This window comes from Liolophura sinensis, chromosome 3, assembly GCF_032854445.1.
Source record: "Liolophura sinensis isolate JHLJ2023 chromosome 3, CUHK_Ljap_v2, whole genome shotgun sequence".
NCBI lineage: Eukaryota > Metazoa > Mollusca > Polyplacophora > Chitonida > Chitonidae > Liolophura > Liolophura sinensis.
Window position 1 is genome coordinate 22,745,688 of NC_088297.1, and position 6,000 is coordinate 22,751,687.

The window sequence follows — 6,000 nt, forward strand, 5'->3', positions numbered from 1 at the left end:
CTGTAAAATCACGCTGGCTACCAAAGTTGCCTTTCCTTAAAAACAGATTGTAAATAGTTGTTATATCATGGACTGCTTACAAATCCTGCTAAAACGGCCTGGTAAAACTAATTAAATTATGTTTATATACCAAAACCACTTGATTTCAGAGGTGTTTATTAGCAAGTTTCGAGATTAGCAAACAGTTTCACGAAGAGAGCATTTATTTATTTATTTATTTACTTGATTGCTGTTTTACGCCATATTCAAGAATATTTCACTTACACTACGGCGGCCAGCATTATGATGGGAGGAAACCGGACAGAGCCCTGGGGAAACCCACGGCCATCCACAGGTTGCTGACAGACATGCCCACGTAAAGCCGCCTGAAGAGAGTATGCAATGAGCATAACTCGGTTCATTTAGGTGCAAGTGACGCAATTAACGAGTAGCCAAACTTACATGGCGGTGATTCTGTAAGACGGGTCGGAAGATGGAGGTCACGTGATCACCCTTTCGTGTCTAAAAAAAATGACCGTCCATTGTTAAAGCATTGTGGAAAAGGTCATTTTTTGACACATCACTAGCGACCAGTAAGGCCTAGTTGTATAAGATAACATCACGAGAGCTCTGCAGAAATGTTGTGTCGAGAGCTGAAACTTATACAAATCCAACGGATATAAGATCGCTGTAAGGATTGCTTTACACAGATCATCAAAGATACCAAAAATTGTTAATTAAGAGTAGTTTATACCAGAACAAATATGAGAAAATCACGTGAAATAGCGTCATGACATATACACAGAGCTCTGAAGCAAACATGACCGAGAAAAGTAGTGCACATTATAAAAAAAAAATGCGTCAAGAACATGGTTGAGAGGAGAGAGAGAGAAGTTGAGATGAGAGCTGAAAACATTGAGGCCTACACAGCTTAATATAGAGCAAAAGGGCATGAAAAACAATTAATTCTGGTATTTAGCACTTAGGGTTCTCCTGTTTTACAAGTATAGATTTATTTAGGGTCCTATAAAAGTGTATCTGATCCAAGTCGCAGCGTCCATGTTACAAACAAGCGCTGTTCATGCAATACTTATTGCTAATTCATAATGTTAATCCCCATAAGCCTGGTTTTAACACCAAGAACTCATTGCCCCGAGTGTTGTCATAGTTATTCAGAAACAGGTGGGATGCTAGTTAATTGGAGTGAAAAGGATTTGTTTTACAATGGATGCACCAACACGCGGTTACAACGAACTTCACATGGTAAAACTGCTACACAACTGTCTCAGCGAATAAACTACATTGTTTTTTTTTCATAACAGAATTTTCTAACATCCAACTCTTAAACCATACTGCTGTGAGATCATATACTACAAGGGTTAAAATAAAATTCATTTGTGAAGGTTATATTATACTAAAACGTGCAAACGATGTAAAATATGGAAATGTGAATAACAGGGTTCACAGTTAAGTCGACAGCAGTTAAGGTAAGTGGTGTCATTTTTCTGAAACATATTGAACCCTGCCTAATATAATTTATGATGTGACCCGAGGCAATATTTTCTTGGTATCGAAGCAAGGCTTTTGGAGTTTATAAATTAGAAAAAAAATGTTCTAACTTTATTTTCTTTGCAAATATATATGTACTTCCAGTGTGTGGAGCTTACATGTCACAGACTAAAGGCAATTTTGATTGCGAGTATGACTGATTTTACACTTTATTATTGACTGACAGCTGAATATAGGTCACTGATTCGAAGAAATAGACCATAATAGTCCCAATGTACGTGATACCTGGCAGTCACGGGTTATCCTCCAGGGCATTCCTTTTCCTATTTTTCCTATTTTTCTTTCATGTTTTGTAGTTATTATTACTATTAACAGTATGATTTATGGAGAGGGTACCTAACCATCCCCGAAATTGCTGTCCGCGACAGTTATATTTTATATGTGAAATCTTTTCATTGCAGAGAAAGCTGAGACTATCCCCAGACAAAACCTTAAGGAGCAGTGACGAGGAAGGGGAGTTTTTTGCCCTCACGGGAGTCGAAAAAAATCAGACATCCGCTATGTGCCGTATCCAGCTTTGACCTCCATCAAAACCAAAAGGCTGCTTTCAAAGAGGGACAATAGGACAATAGGAAACTCTGCTCTGTTATTGGAACACACTTGCTGGAACCTGCCGGACAGATATCTTCTAAACCACTCATTGACAGACCCTATGAAGCCAGTATGATTAAGTTTAGATAACTTTGTTCCATGGTTGATTGTATTAAAACCCTTTGATAAATTATATTCTTGAGTACAGCGTAAAACACCAATCAAACAAATACATAAATAATTAAACCATACATGTTAACCGATATTACATCATTGTTGTCTAAGTGATGAGGCGTAGAGCAAACTAGTTTTTTCCAGAATTTTACTTAAACAAGGAAGTACTGAGATGGCTCTGTAGTTTTTGCTTTGTTCATTTTATTAACAGGTATTATTTTGGCTATTTTGAACAAATCAGGCATGACACCTGATGCGAAGGAAATGTTCATAATAGCTGAAACAGGGGTGGTAATATAGCCGGATACTAGTTTTACGAGTGACGCGCGAATTCCATCTTACCCAACTTATGGGTTTCATTTTTCAAGAGAATATTGTAACGCATACGTCGGCGGAAGTTACTACTGAAAAACTGAAAATAGCTTAAACTGGAGGGGGCCAAGAAAGTCTTGAAAACTTATATCTACAAAATAAATATCTGAATCCAGCTTCGATGCCTTCATGCTAAAATATTGATTGAAGTTGTTAGCAATCGTCAATTTGTCAGTGGTATTGACTCCATGTTTCTCAAAATGGTAAATTGAGATGGTAAATTGCCACATTTTTTTAACCCATTTAACATTTTATTAAGGATTTTCCGTGTGCGCTTGATATCGTGATTGTAATGGTTGAATTCATATTCGAAGTTTCTTTTCATGGCTAAACGTATAGAATTATTTAACCTGTTTCTTTAACGGTGGTTTTTTTTGCCCTGTCCGTTTCAGATTTAGTACGTAGTCGGGTACGATACAGTTTTTGTTTATAGATGGGAATTAGAATTCCAGGATTTAATTATTTTTACACACCTTACTATCCACAAGTGGAGAAGAGCTATCGTAAATCTCACAAAATCTATCAGAAAAACTGTCCCAATCAAAATTTTTGATATTTTCACAAAATTGTTCTCTGCCGGCATCAGTTATCTTTCGATATAATGTTAGGTTTGGGAGATATTCGGATCGATTGGGTAATATGGTTTGGTTTATATGACATACAGGAAAGTGATTAGTTAGACCTGTTAAAATAATACCGTAAAGAAGACTGTCATCGTGAAAATTAAAAAGAAATATTGTCGATGAGGGTGATGCCCAGACTTAAGTAAATCAATATTAAAACCACCCATGATTATACATTTTTTGTCTTCACAACGTAGAAGTGAAATTAAATGGTTGTTAAAACTGTGTAAACTTTCACGGGAGGGCAATATACAGTACTTATCAAATAATAAAAATGGCTATTCCCACAGGCGTGTGAAATACAATATCAAAGTATTTACACCTCATGCTCAGAGGAGGCAGATTAAACTGTTTACACAGTTCTAAATAATGAAAATTTAGTCCAGCTTTAAAAGATAAAGATGTTCATAAACTTCTTTTCACCCGTTCTGTGCGCTCAACGAGAGAACGTTGATAAGGTGACCAGATCGGAGAACAGTACTCCAGCTTCTGACAAAAAGCGATATACAATGATTTGATCGTAGCCACGTTCGTAAATAATTTACAACTTGTATTTACAAAGCCAAGCACTTAGGCAAGAAATTTATTTGGAATATATATCTGGTACGTTTGTCAAGAAGGAGTTTTTTTAGAACATGGGTTTGGAAAGGTGGTAAGGAAGGAGTTTCTTTGGAACATGTGTCTGGTACGTCGGTAAAGAAGGAGTTTATTTTGAGCATGTATCTTGCACAGCGGTAAGGAAGGAGTTTATTTAGAACAGGTGTCTGGTACGGTTGTAAGGAAGGAATCTTTTTGGAATATATATCTGGTACGGTGGTAGGGAAGGAGTTTCTTTGGAACATGTGTCTGGTACGGTGGTAAAGAAGGAGTTTATTTTGAGCATGTATCTGGTACAGTGGTAAGGAAGGAGTTTATTTAGAACAGGTGTCTGGTACGGTTGTAAGGAAGGAATCTATTTGGAATATATATCTGGTACGGTGGTAAGGAAGGAGTTTATTTAGAACATGTGTCTGGTACGGTGATAAGGAAGATAGTTTGATTCTTGCATGGAAAGGTATGCGGCTGCATATTTACATTCAACGATAAGTTTCATTTACATCCTGAAAGTGCTGCACCACTGAAGCATCACAAGCCACCGGAACGATTTTCCATCCAGTCACATAGTGCTGCTCCACTGAAGCATCACAAGCCACCAGGAACGATTTTCCATCCAGTCACATAGTACTGCTCCACTGAAGCATCACAAGCCACCAGGGACGATTTTCCATCCAGTCACATAGTGCTGCACCACTGAAGCATCACAAGCCACCAGGAACGATTTTCCATCCAGTCACATAGTGCTGCACCACTGAAGCATCACAAGCCACCAGGATCGATTTTCCATCCAGTCACATTATGCTTACTGGTACTTACTTACTCATACTCCACCGTCGTATAAGTGAAATGTTCTTGAGTACGGCGTAAAAAACTTATGAAATAAATAAACAAATGTTAACGATGCTAGGCAGTACACTCCACCCAATCGGTATACTAACGCCAGACAGGACACTCAGTACATTCTCAGCTACAGGCCACTGACACCAGGTATGGCACTGTTTTCAGTCCGACTACACCAATACCATTACCAGACATGACACCAGACTCAGTTGTTGTATACGGATAGCAGACTTGAAATCACATCAGGCCGCCGTATAAAAACATCAGACATGACATCACAGCAAGTGGTTGTAAACATTTGGATCCAGTTGTTCGAAAGTGTATTAGCTAATGCTGGTATTAATTCATGTCTTGTATTTAAAAGTTTGGCCAAGCTCAGCAGCCAATGCAGTTCTCTTATTTCAAAATATAACAGCAGCAATTTTAGTTCAAATTTAATATAATGTTACACAATTTGTTTAGAGTAGAAAGTTGAAGATTTGGCGTGAACTTAAACCTGGTATTAAGTCTTAAACCAGTTTTGAACAACGGGGTTTTAAGGCGAATCACATAGTTCAATTTAACTGAATCAGTTTTACAAATGGACGCTTTCTGTGTAGCCAAACCTTGTTTCCACACTGACGACACCTGTAGCTTGGCTGATGACAGGTGGGGATGACTTCCTCGTAAGTGTGACGTTATGCACGTGGTCATTACAATAAGAAGACAACTCGTGTCAGGTCACTTTCACCTGGGATAATGCATGAGTTTGATCTATAGATTTCTAACATATTTTATGTACTCTGGTGTTCTTGCTTGGTTTCCCTTTTAGTAATTAATTGTCCAGATATATGTGATGAGAAAAATTTGTTTATTAGAGATTCACGCCATGATGGGTTGATTCCTTGTTGTCGTTGTTGGAATTGTTAACCTTATTTTTCTCCGTGGATTTTGTCACCAGCATTTGAACATTGCAGCATTCGACGTATAGAGCGATGTCACTTATACCCATCCTATAGCAACAGGCCTAAAGTGTTTTTATTTTTCAAAGTCAGGTGTCCAGAGTCATTCAGAAGTCAGCCATATTGCATTTTTCATCCACATCCTTTGTAAAAAATGAATGCTTTTATCGAGTGTAACCAAATTTGCTGTCCGTTATCTACGTTCGGTATATGCTCACCAGGCTTTATGTAATTGGAAGCAGGTGTAGATAGTTACACAAATTAATTAGCCTTTGACCCATTAGTTACATCGCCGTTGTATAACTAAAAATGTTGAGTAGGACGTAAAACCGCCACACAGTAATACATTACTTACGCTACTAATAGTCAAGGAT